At 43.6% G+C, this 13,764-nt stretch overlaps 1 protein-coding gene across 1 annotated transcript in view; it reads left to right on the top strand.

Moving 5' to 3' along the window:
• Positions 1 to 8,588: 8,588 nt before the first annotated feature.
• PKIG (cAMP-dependent protein kinase inhibitor gamma) overlaps positions 8,589 to 13,764 on the top strand; it is a 30,644-nt gene continuing 25,468 nt past the window's right edge. Inside the window, exon 1 of the mRNA XM_050917504.1 lies at positions 8,589 to 8,769. The gene's annotated coding sequence lies outside the window, so the exon portion shown is untranslated. The remainder of the gene's footprint in view (positions 8,770 to 13,764) is intronic.

Here is a 13,764-nt window from a genome sequence, read left to right as displayed (position 1 = left end):
AAAGAATAGCTGCTGCAGATCATGCCTGAGACCACTGGGCCAGTCCAGGAAATTCACACGTTAAGACTTAATAACATTTTTGCAGTCACATTTTTGCAGAGTTGAAAGAGCTCACTGACCACAAAAGCAGCACACCCTGTCAGATTTTTCCTCCATTAACATTTCAGTATCTGAAGCGAAGTATTTTTTCAGCCTTATAAATAGCTCTATTATCAGCTTGCTGTTCTTGTGAAATACAGTCACACTTTGTTTTTTAGATTCCAGGGAACAGTTTACATTTTTCATTGCCCCGATGTAACTATATTTGCTACTTCTTTTAGGACACTTCATTGGGCTTTGGATCAGGCTGTAGTGGATGAACAATTGACACTATAAATGATTCTAGTGGGTATTCCTCTCCATAGATGATTCTACTTCTTCTTACAAACATACCTTTCTGAGTTTTCTCATTTCTTGTGTAATCATATGTATCACATACCAATGGAAGTCAGAATATGGCCTGATGGTACGTGCATGGATTTCAGAAGTTTCCCAGTGTGCTGAGAAATACTAAGACTTTGCAAAAATACAGGATCCGTAGCTAGACACAATGGTATCAAATAGACGCTTCCTCTTTACTCCCGTGTATTCCCATGTACTCACTATGTTTTTTAAATCAAAATCTTGCTGGATGTAGCAGGGATCTCTAGGATTCTCATCTCAGAGGGGAAAAAAAATGGTGACCAAAATATGAAACCTCCTTGTCACTAATGGTAACTGGCAGCATAACCTGTGCTCAGTTATCTGTCAGCAGGTACCGAAATTTGGTTGCCATTTTGTGCAAGGCACCTCACACTTTTAACATAAAGCTGAACAGGGGAGGCTTATTGACTCAGGATATGCCCTGAAGCAGGAGGATTAAAGTTCTGTGACTCAATGACAGCTTAGAAAACATGAGTCGGATGCTAAGGCCTGATTCCGATCTTTCACCGGTATATATCATCAGGAATATTGCCATTAAAGTTTGCGACATTACATTGTCTGGGAGCAGAAATCAGGACCTAAATCTCTACAGGGCTTCTTCAGATCCACAGTGAGACTCATTATTTTAGCCGTTAATAGGGAGGGGAGAGGGATCACAGCCTGTAGCCTTTAGCACCTGCTACACCAGTGTTTCTCAAACTAGAGTTGCCGCTTGTGTAGGGAAAGCCCCGGCAGGCTGGGCCGGTTTGTTTACCTGCCCCATCTGCAGGTCTGGCTGATCGCGGCTCCCACTGGCTGCGGTTCGCTGCTGCGGGCCAATGGGAGCTGCTGGAAGCAACACGGGCCGAGGGACATACTGGCTGCCACTTCCAGCAGCTCCCATTGGCCTGCAGCGGCAAACCGCAGCCAGTGGGAGCCGCGATCAGCCGAGCCTGCAGATGGGGCAGGTAAAGAAACCGACCCGGCCCGCCATGGGCTTTCCCTGCACAAGCGACAACCCCAGTCTGAGAAACACTGTGCTACACAGAGAGTGAAGGACCCCATTTACTTCTGTTTTATTAGCGCTTCATTCCACTCTCCAAAAGTGAGAATGTCAAGTAACAATCTATCTTGCTATCTACTTTCCTGTAACTAGGTCAACTGACTTTTTGGAAGGAAAGGGAAAATCAGAGCATAGCACTTTGAGGAACTCCTGAAAGTCTCTCTGTTGTAAACAACTCAGAGAAACTCACTTACCAGATCTTCCTTGATACTACATTATGCAGGCTCTTATTTTCTGCTCCCGTTGTGTGCTTGGCCCCAGCAGGTAATCAGAAGCCTCCAATAGCCAATCCAACCTAACATTTGATAAAGGCACCATATATTTTTTTTCTCGTTCTGAATTAAGCTGAGAGCTACCCACAGCAGATGCTGATACTCATGTCTGTGTCACACAAACAAGACAGCTTTTGCAAGTAGGATGGTTTTCTGATGAATAGATAGCTGGGTGCATGATCTTTGTCGGCTTACACTGAAGAAACCTCTGGATCCTTTTCGACAAACAAACAAGAAGGATTTATGCTTGGTCTCTCTGCTTTGCGCTGTTAAATGATTGCTGCATTTCATCCTATAGGCAGCCGGTAAAGTGAGTCCTATATCATTATATAGCATGTAAGTTAGTTTGTAACATGCTTTGGGATCTGTCTGGATGAAAGGTGCTATATAGATGTATATCAGGGTTCAAATTAATACCAGATTAAAGGCTTGGAATAAAATTAATGCCAGTCAATGTGGGTTTATGGAAAATAGGTCTTATATAAACCTGACTTCATTCTTTGATGAGATTACAAGTTTGGTTGATAAAAGTAACTGAATAGATGTAATATGCTTAGCCTTTAATAAGGCATTTGACTTTGTACTGCATGACATTCTGATTTAAAAAATAGTACTATACACTATCGATACAGCGCACATTAAATGGTTTTAGAATTGGGTAACTGACAGATTTGAAAAAATAATTGTCAATGCGGAATCATCATTGAATGCGGGTTTTCTAGGAGGGTTCCATGGGGGTCAGTTTTAGGCCTAATGCTATTCAATATTTTAATCATGGTCTGGAAGAATCACTGCGGATAAAATTTATGGTTGACACAAATATTGGTGGAGTGGTAAATAACAATGAGAACAGGGAGGTCGTACAAAGCAATCTGGATCACTTGCTAAACTAGGCCCATTCAAAACATGTGTTTTAATGCAGCCAAATGCAAAGTTCTACACCTAGGAACAAGCAATGCAAGGCATACCTACAGAATGGGGAACTGTGTCCTAGAAAGCAGTACCTCTAAAAAGGATCTAGGGGTCATTGTGGACAAGCAACTTACCATGAGATGCCAGTGAAATGCTAGGGCAGAACAGACGAATGTGATCCTTGGATGTATAAGCAGAGCATGGGGTGATCTTTCCTCTGTATAAGGGCATTGGTGAGACCAATACTGGAAAACCGAATCTAGTTCTGGTGTCTGTATTTTAAAAAGAATATTGAAAAACTGGAGGGAAAAAAAAACCCCAAAATGATTCAAGGGCTGGAGAAAATGCTGTATAGTGGGAGACTTAAAGAGCACAGTCTGTTTAGATTACCAAAAGGAAGACTGAGATGTTTCATGATAACAATGTATAAGTACCTTCATGGGGAGAAAATAGTGGGCACTAAAGGGCTCTTTCATCTAGCAGAGAAAGAAAGGCATAACAAGAACCAGTGACTGGAAGCTGAAGCCAGACAAATTCAAATTGAAAATAAGGAACAATGTTTTAACAGTGAGAGTGATTAACCTCTGCAACAAAATCCCCACAGAAGTGGTGGATTCTCCATCTTTTGATGCCTTCAGATCAAGAGTGGATGCCTTTCTGGGTGTGACGAGTTACTGGGCTCAATACAGGGGTAACTGGGTGAAATGTAATGGCCTATGTTACACAGGAGGCCAGGCTAGATGATCTAATGCAGTGGTTCTCAACCAGGGGTTCAGAGCCCTGTGGGGGGCCGCAAGCAGGTTTCAGGGGGGCTGCCAAGCAGGGCCAGCATTAGACTCTCGGGGGCCCATGGAAGAAAGCTGAACCCCCACCACGCAGGGCTGAAGCCCAGGTCCCTGAGCCCTGCCACTCGGGGCTGAAATCGAAGTCTGAACAACTTAGTTTCACGGGGGACCCCTGTGGTGTGGGGCCCCGGGCAACTGCCCTGCTTGCTACCCCCTAATGCCAGCCCTGGGTTTTACATGCAGAAAATCAGTTGTTGTGGCACAGGTGGGCCATGGAGTTTTTATAGCATGTTGGGGGGGCCTCAGAAAAAAAATGGTTGAGAACCTCTGATCTAATGGATCCTTCTGCCCTTAAACTCTGTGAATCATCATCATCATGTGATAGCATAGCTCACTATTAGATCTAAATCTGAGATCTGTTCACATATGCTGCCTCTCTATATATGCATGCAACTGGCAGTGAATTGTTTTGCAAGACGATTCACATGGAAGATTCTATACAAAAAATGAATAATTGGAGCATATTTTTCCACGGGCAGTGACTTATTTTCATAAAGTAAAAGCAAAGCCTGTTTTATTTAATAGAAAAATACACATTCTCTGGAAAGAGTTTGGGATCAGACTCAAGCAACTAAATAGCTGGGCCAAACATTTAAAGAAGTGTTTGGTTAAACAGCAGAGGAGATAAGATGCCCTGGGACCAGTAGCAGGTCAGGGGAATGATATAAACGTGTGGAGTGAAATTGTCCAGAAGCAAAGCCCCACCACTCACTTTGCAACAAAAGTCTTTCGTGTCACCATGCAGATTATTGGCACTATAAATAGTTTCTGCTCAAAGTAAACATGTTTTGAGAGTACTCTGCCCTGCTGGCATGAGATCCCCAGGCTGAGCAGCTCAGCAGCAGCGTCCCAAGTGTCTCTCTCTCTGCCCGTCCACACATTCCCAGTGACACAAAGCTGCTAATGCCTCTCCCCTCACAAATGGTCATCAGACCTCAGCCATTAATACAGACAATCCTGATGTGGCTTGTTAGTGGATTAGGCGCTTTACAAATTCCTCGATTTTTGTATATTTCACAGCCTGCTGTTGAATATATCTGGTTTTATAGCTTTGAAATTGGCCTGGGAGCCCCAGGATGATTTGTATGGGGACATGTCGATGCTCCTGCATTATCTTAGGACACTGACAAACAGGGCCCACTCTTTTAGATTTCAGGCAGAAAGAAAGAGGGTAAATTTGTCACTAAAACTGCTTTCAGCCAATAGTCTTTTTCTCATCCCAACACTGCCAGCTTTCAGTGTTTTACTGGAAGGTTGCAGACTTCCCCACTTTCCTTAACGAGCCCAGCAGCTTGTTGAAATGAGCTCTGCTTTTTATGACCCAAAGTTTGTTTAAAGTGGGGGGTGGAGGTAGGAAGTCTGGCAAAAATCAGAGCCTGCCACATTTTTTTCAGACCTATATTGTGCAACTCCATATTTCTTTGTCTGTCTCATCCAGTAACATTAATGGAGTCCTTAAGTACAGTTTTATGCTAGTGGAAAACCTAATTTATGCAAGGAACCTAGATAATCCCATGTGTATTGCTGTAAAAATGTCAGTTACCTTTTGTGGAGAACTAAATTCAGACTGCACTTAAATCAGAAGCAGGTCAGGTCTTTCTGAAAGTAGAGATTATTTCCTTGCTGTGCAGGAGTTCCTAACAGTCCTTTCTGCTGTTTGTTTTTCTTACTGCAACATCTAGTGGGTGCACAGTTAAGCAGCACTCAGCTGCTGTGGTGATTGTGTCCCAATGTTATCAGCCTTGAGGATCGGTTCACACAGCCCCTTGAGAATGCCATTTCCCCTGTTCCCTTTGATCACAAGCTAAAGAACAACAATCAGCCCCAGGACACCTTGGGGCTCCTCACTGTCACATGCTTTGTTATCCTTTGCTGCACCAGAGTCCAGTGAAGTCCATGGCTGCAAAATCACAGTCCCGGCTGCGAAGCCTGATAGTTCAGTTAATTCCTTGCAGGGCGGCTCTGAAGACTGTTCCCTGCCACATAATACGTGAGTCTCAAGAAACAAATATTGCAATTCCTTGCAGGCCAGCTCTGGTGGCTCCGTAGGAAATAACAGACAGCAGCAGCATGCTACAGCAAAACCAACATTCCTCTTGTCCAAAGTGGCTATGTCACTTCCCACCTGGCCTGGGCCACGCAGATCAGGCAGCTAGAAGGCAAGAAACAGCAAAACGAACACTTTAGAAAGACGCAGTAGCGAACTGGAGTAACAGTGATATGAGAGGCTTCATGCACTGAGCGTTAAGGCTAGTTGTATCTTTTGCTGAACCAGTTTGCCCAACTTTGTGTTAATCTAGTCTATCAATTTCTTCCTAGCTCTCTGGGCCTATTGATACATGTTCACCATTGTGGCCTGGAAGTTTTTTTTATTTTTTAACCCACTACTTCAGAAAGTCTATGAAACAGAAAGTCTCTGCTCCAAAGATCTTACACTCAAATCCAGTAGAACCATGGTTTTCAACCTGTGGTCCCTGAACCCCTGGGGGTCCGCATACTATGTCTAAGGGGTCCACAAAAGGTTGCTGTTACCATAGAACCATAGTTTTCAATCTGGGGTCTGCGGACCCATGTCTAAGATTTCCAAAGGGGTCTGTGCCTCCATATTGACATTTTTTAGGGGTCTGCAAATGAAAAAAGTTTGAAAACCACTGAAATAGAAAAAGGCAGTTCAAGGAGAGGTGGAGATGAGAACTATTAAGAAAATGTGGACGGAGGGAAGTTTCTTTAGACATTTTTTTACTTTCATCAAAATACCAAAAACTACAATTTTTTGGCCAAACTCCCAAAGTTTTCAGTTTTTGGCCACAAAGATTTGGGTTTCCAGTTTTCAATGAAAAGTCAACATTTTGTTGACTTGAAAACCCATTGAAGAAGAGCTTTGATGAAGAATTTTTGACCAGCCCTAGTGGAGGCAGCATCGGTGAGGAGATGCCCTAGGTGTCTTCAGGGAACACGTGGGTTAGTGGAAGCAAAGGAACACAAGGTAAAGGAGGCTGTTCTAAACATTGGAGGCAGGGAGAAAGAAGGACCAAAGCAGAGAATAGGAGGAGACAAAGGGAGCAGTTAGGAGACAGGATTGAAGATCCCTAAGGAGAAAACACAGTGTGCCCATGATACTGCATCTCTATCATGCTTTATTATTATTATTATTATTGAATATTGGCTCTCTGATGGTAGCTTGTAGGAGCCCCAGAAAAGGAATCTAAAAGTCAGTCTCTGCCCCAAAGGCCTTACAGTCTAAGCATTTGTGTGAGACCTCCTAGTTTTGTGGATTTATTTAACATCAGAGCTGGAGCGACTGCAGGAACTCCAGCCCTCGCTGGATCAGCAGAGCAATCTGTTGGTGCTGTTGCTGGATAATGTATCTCTCAGCAGTCATGCTGCAGAGCCTCCCTCTGCCAATTATGTGTCTCTAATACAGGCATCGCTTTGTGTTCAGAATTTCTTACAGTTATTTTTGGGTAAGTAATAATGTGTGACTCAAAAGTACCATAGAGAGATTGGTTGATGTCAACTGATATGTTTTTGGAAATAAAACTCACTTCCTGAAGTTGGCCTCAGAACAAAAGAGAATCGAGTCAAGATGCTCAGAGATTCTAGGCACTCCAGGTTGGTTTGGGCTCAGAGATTACAAAAATAGAGGGCACACCTGGCTTTGCTGACTGGCTTTTTCCTTCTTCAATGACTTACTGGAATCACCATGGCAATTCTCTTGCTGTCTACCTTTTCTTCTGGGTACTGTTCTCTCTTCTGGCACATGTGGCAGGGGCTAATGTGAGTCTATATCAGACTGAATTGTGTGTTCTTTTCTAATTAACATAAAAAGAGAGTCTCTCTGGAGGAGACAGAGTAAAACAGATTCACAGCAGACCTAGTTAAGCTGCCTTTTCTTAGTATGAAGGGGATTTTCCCAGCTGGTGTGAAGGCAGCTAGTGAGGTTGAGGCTGGATGGCACCAATGGCCATCTGGTACCTTATAGAAGTAGCACAGGATGGGAACATCTCCCAGCTACTAGTCTGATTTGATTTCTATCATGTGTATCGCAAAACTGAAGCTGGAGAAACTAAGTTCACTCCGCTCTGGTTATTCTCACCAAATTGCTCACCTTGGCCCCAGTCCAAATCTCTTAAAGTCAGTGGGAAAGCTCTCATTGTCTCTAGTGGGAATTGGATCAGACCCTGTGAGTATGTAGCACATTTTTCATTTATGCCACACACACTGATTATATTTTATCTTAAACCAGATTGTATACTCTTTGGGGAGGGACTATGGCTTCCTAATTGGTCTGTACAGAGCCTAGCACAATGGGGCCCTGATCCTGATTGCACTAATATAATACAAATAAATAATAATAGTATCTATCTGTCATATCTGGATTTTCACACTGCTTGCCACTATGCTGTCTCTGAGCCTTCAGTCCTTAATTGTTGTGTTGTGCTGTCAATAGTTGCTGCTTTTCACCCCAGAGTTGACTACATTTCAGTGATGTTTGAAGTAAAGTGTGCATGGACTTCAGATAATTTTTTAAAGTATTGTATGCACTTTGAGATCCTTTGAAGCAAAAGGTGCTCTATAAAATTTAAGGCTGTTACTCCACTGGGTTTTTCCTTTTGCTGTCTCCCATAAAATTGTTCTCACTGTGTTGGTTGTTACGGCACATCATACCAAAACACTTAGGAAAAAGGAAAAACACCAAGGTGCAGCTGAGAAGTGAATCTGAACAATATGCAAAGGGAACCTAGAATAGCTGTCCACACAAGGCACTAAACAGGTGGGAGACCTTTAGTAGTTGTTACAGTAAGCAGGAGACCTCTGTGACAAAGGCAACAGTGTTCAAAATTGAAGGAAGGATGTTAAGCCACATGCAGCTGCTGGGAGATGAGGTTACAATGCAAATCTAAACAAAGCTTTTGCTAAAAGGAAATAGATCCTCCTATGTGCAGGGAGGTTGAAACTGAGCAAGTAGCTGCTTGACATCATCAAGCTGAGCATTGGATTACAACAAACAGGGACTTGGAAAGAGAGATAGGACACGCCTCCCAAACCCTTGAAGTGCAACTTCATTTAGCATCTATTAGTACAAGGAAACTGTAAGTCTGAAACTGACTGTGATAAGCTGGCCAGCTTGGCTGCTTGCCATACCAGGCAGGTATGCTGCGGGGGTTAACTGAGCCTGGATTTGGTCGTTAACGGCTTGATTTCTTAACTTGGAGAGCAGTGGGAGCTGTGTTCCGTAAGTACAGTTTTACATGCTGCTAAGAGAATGGGCTGCAGTGAATACAAACGTTAGCAATTTACAGTGCATCAGATAGAAGAGTAGTTATTTTTACACAGTGATACGTATGCGATTACAAGGAAGAGCTGATCTGGTCCAAAGCTCTCAGCATTGTTGTGTGGGAGCCAGAACTGTGACTCCGATGGATTATTTATCTACAGATATATTAAACTTTTGTCTAAACTACTGGGAATGGCAGAATCAAGCTGCCCACAAACCATAGACTAAATAGAATCCCATTTTTCTACATAGTGTTTGTAGGTTGGTTGGTAGGAATGTGGCTACCATTCCACTTGAAAGGAATGCCATTCAGTACTTGCTCCAAAGGGCAAGTGGAGAGAGTGTATTCAGTATTTAGAACTCAAAACGCAACGTGTCTCTGTGACACCAATGGGAACCTCTAGCCTGATTTCTGTAGTCAGTCTGTTTATATCTAGAAAGTGACCAGGCACAGAATATCCTACAGCATTGGTTTACAAATGAAAAAATAATACAAATCCACAAGCTGTCCTGAGGGATTCTGTGAATGGAGCATATACTGTACCAGGCACATAGTGCTGTGATAAGGGTGATCATGTTATAACATGAAATATTATTAAGGACTGCGAGGAATGGCATGTGTAATAAAGGTTCAGTCTGCACCATTGATTTGAATGTGAATTTTGTCACTAGCTTCAATGGAAGCAGAATCAGAGATGCTATAGGGTCAAGCCTCATAAGCAAATGCAAAAAACTCACTGTTTTAAAATGAAGAGCCTTAAATAAAGCCACAGCGAGGTGGGATCAGCAAAACACTTTATAAGCTGTATTGAAAAATCCTCCCTTGTGGATCAGGGCTTTGTGCCCGGAGCAACAGATATGGCTTATGGAGGTGCAGATCGTATGAATCTCACAACAGGTGAAAAGGGGTGGAGGAAGGGAAATGTTTCCATTTGCTCAGGTCCACAAAATGTGAACCAAATCCAGCTTGCCTTACTCACAGGAGCAGTCTCACTGGTGCCTAGATTCTTCTGGGATGGATGAGTTCACAAGTGCACATCAGATAAGACGTAGACCTAGACAGTATGTTGCACCACTGAAATAGCATTTAAGTGAGTCCTTTAGAGAGGGGAAAACTCCAAGCTCAGCCTGCAAGCCAGATGCAGCCTATGGAGTTCTGCACTAAGAATTGAAAGAACCCTCCTGTTTAATAAAGAGATGCTGCTAGTAATGTAGTATGCAGTCCATTCCATGACTGCTGAATGCAGGCCAAGACAGACCTTATGTGGCAACTGTGAAGCACAAGCTACATTTCCCAATCTGTGAACTAGAAAGAGCTACAGAATTATGAGTAACCAGCATCCTGAAGACTCCTCAAGCCTCTTCTCTCTAGTGAGGGACACTACTTTGGTGACAAGGACATATGGGTTGAGGCGCAACACCTGGTCTCATTCATGCTGCAAATGCAGTTTCACTGAAGGTTTCTAGAGCAGTGTTTCTCAAACTGGGGTCGTGGCTTGTGCAGGGAAAGCCCCTGGTGGGTCGGGCCGCTTTGTTTACCTGCGACATCCGCAGGTTCGGCTGATCGCGGCTCCCAGTGGCTGCAGTTCACTGCTCCAGGCCAATGGGAGACAGGGCCGCCCAGAGGATTCAGGGGGCCTGGGGCAAAGCAGGGGAGCAGACATAAAAAAAGGTGCCACCTGCTGTGGCGCTTGTACTCACCGGGCGGCACTCCAAGTCTTTGGCGGCGGCAGGTCCTTCACTCACTTTGCGTCTTCGGCAGTACTGAAGGACCCGCTGCCGAAGTGCCGCCGAAGACCTGGAGCAAGTGAAGGGCCCGCCACTGAAGTGCTGCCGAAGACCCGGACCGCCGCCGGGTGAGTAAAAATTAAAAAGGCACCTCTAGCCAAGGAAGGGATTCTCAGCCAGGGCTCGCAGGGCCTGGGGCAAATTGCCCCACTTCCCCCCCCCCTCCATGGGAGCTGCTGGAAGCGGCCCAGGCTGAGGGATGTACTGGCCACCACTTCCAGCAGCTCCCATTGGCCTGGAGCAGCGAACTGCGGCCACTGGGAGCCACGATCGGCCGAACCTGCGGATGCAGCAGATAAACAAACTAGCCTGGCCCACCAGGGGCTTTCCCTGCACAAGCGGTGGAACAAGTTTGGGAACCACTGCTCTAGAGACACCAGTCATCTATCTCTGTGATACTCAGCCATCTCAAGCACAACAGGAAACGCCAAGTATCCCAGGCAAAGCTCCACGCTGGCACTAATGAGCCAGGCACCCAGTTCTTAATGTTCATTGAGAGATCCCATTTTACATATGAAAGAGTACAGTGAAAGCTCAAGTACCTACGGAAATGGGTATCATGGGTAAGGTAGATGGACTCCAACCATGGAGATCTCTGATAATGAAGGCACCAAAACCCAACAACCCAGATCAAATCAGAATATGAATCTCCCCAAAACTGTGCTCCCCTGGGAATGGCACGACGCACCCAACATTGATGCCACCATTGGTGATTTTGAGGAAACCACAACTTTCTTCTTGTCGATGTCAGTGCTAGATGTCATCAGCTTGAACTTACACTAGAACTGAGCTCTCTCATCATCAGAACTGCTTAGAGTTTTTCAGTTTCAGTGAAATCTGGCTTTTTTAAAAAAAAAAAACCAGACTTTTACACAAAGATTTTCTGGTTTTAATTTTTTATGGTTTTGGAAATTTTTCAAAAAAAATTTCAACAGAATTTTTAAACAAAAAAATTAAGCTTTTGTTTATTCTGAAAAAATGCTTTCTTTTCAGTTTCCATATTGACATGTTCCATTTGAAAATTTTTGATTGGTCATTTTAGTCACATGGTGAGTTGGAATGTTTCAATTTTCAAAATGCGCATATTTCAAATCAGAAAAATTCTGAGTATAATTCCATAGAACATTCTGAACATTAAAACTGGACCATCCTAAAACATAAAATGAAAAATGCGTTCAAATTTCCTGAAATTTCCTGTGTATCTATAGTACTTATATAGTCCTGGTTCTATTCTGAGCACTTAACTGTCTTTAATGTATTTATCCTCAAAACTCTCTTGTGAGTTAGGGCAGAGATATTATCCCCTTTTGCAAGTGGGAAACTGAGGCACAGAGAAACTATGTGACTTGCTCAAGTCATGCAGGAAACCTGTGGAAGAAAGAGAAAATTGAGCCTGAGTCCCAGACTCTTCCTAACTACTGGACCATCCTTCCAATTTCTGTGGAGCTGTGCCCCCCCACCTTTTTCACACAGATCTGATACAATCTCAGCACCCCTTAGACTTCAGCAGTTCACAAGACTCAAACCCCCCAATCCAGCAGTTTCTACAAGAGTGCCTTAGCACCAAATTCAGCAATCAGATCTGATTCATGGGACTCATGGCAAATCAGTCAAAGCCGTCTGGGTATTTGAAAGACTTCACGAGAGGAACCTCACTGTCAATTGGGCTAAGTGGAAATTCCACAAATCCCCAGAATATTTTGTCTGTGTCATTTCTGCGACTGGACTAGTCCCAGATCCTAACAAGGTAGCAGTTATCAGAAGTTCGTCAGTTCCACAGCAAGCCAGTGAGATACACTGCCTCCTAGGGATGCTTAAGAATTGTGTATACAACTACTGAGGAGCATTTCTATACCTGGGTAGTAACATTATTCCAGAAATCAACCAGTCTAGGGCCAGTGGTTTAAGTGCAGGGAAACTTTCCTCCCCCGCTTTAAACTATTTATTCCTTGGCTGAAAACATTTCACTGTGTCTCACCCTAGGGGGGGTGTATTTGTCTGCTTCTCCCCTATACAGTTCCATGGCTTGCACTATGATTTGCTAAATTCCTTATAACACAACCCAGCATTTACATTGGGATGAGGCTTTGAGACCTTTGTGTCACTTCTCTGTGCCCACTCTCCTCTAGAAATGTTACAAATCATAAGTCACTGCGTGAGGGCATTCCCATAAGAGCTCTGTAATACTTGAGATTTGTTGGTGATGGCAGTGCAGGCACAACTTATCCCTGGTGTAGCTCCATTGACTTTGGGAAAGTTGCTTTTTATACGGAGCATAACTAAGCTGTGGAACTCGTGCCACAAAATATCACCGAGACTAAGAGTTTAGTCGATTTTAAAAACGGATCAGGCATATATATGGAGATGAATATCCACAGTTATAATCAGAGGAGGAGCCGTGTTAGTCTGGATCTGTAAAAAGCAACAAAGAGTCCTGTGGCACCTTAAAGACTAACAGATGTATTGGAGCATAAGCTTTTGTGGGTGGCGAAGTGGGTATTCACCCATGGAAGCTTATGCTCCAATACATCTGTTAGTCTTTAAGGTGCCACAGGACGCTTTGTTGCTTTTCACATTTATAATGAATAGGATACACTTTTTGCTTCAGGACAATGACTAACTGTGGGAGGATGGGGATATTCCACAACTGTCCATTGCAAGATTTCTTGCACTTTTATCTGAAGCAGCTGGTGCTGACTATTATTGAAAGCAGGATATAGGACTAGCTGGGTCACTGGTCTGAGCTGATAAGGCAATTACTATGTACATCAGGCTGAATTCAGTCCATTGTTTGCCCATGAATCAAAAAGTGTGAGGCTGACCTTTTCCAAGCGGCTGTCACATGGACTTAACCAAAAGGGATTTCCTTTCTGGATCAGAAGTGATACTAAAGCAACTGTTGTGCAAAATAATGCTGAATTATGGCAGAATAGTTCCAGGACTTTTGGAACATCTGTTCATTTTGAAACTGTGCTGAGATCACTGCATTAATTCCACATGTTCAGCTACCACCCAATAATGTCAGAGAATGGGGCACAAAAAAGATGTGTATTTTGCTGAAGGAAATGCTAGTGTAATTCATTCACAATCGGGTTCAGAAAATCAGATACACTGGAGATGTTCCTCCAGGTGTCCTGAAATAGCTGCCCATTAAATTCACTAGAT

Source organism: Gopherus flavomarginatus, chromosome 11 (assembly GCF_025201925.1).
Source record: "Gopherus flavomarginatus isolate rGopFla2 chromosome 11, rGopFla2.mat.asm, whole genome shotgun sequence".
Classification (NCBI taxonomy): domain Eukaryota; kingdom Metazoa; phylum Chordata; order Testudines; family Testudinidae; genus Gopherus; species Gopherus flavomarginatus.
This window is presented reverse-complemented; position numbering and strand designations above follow the sequence as displayed.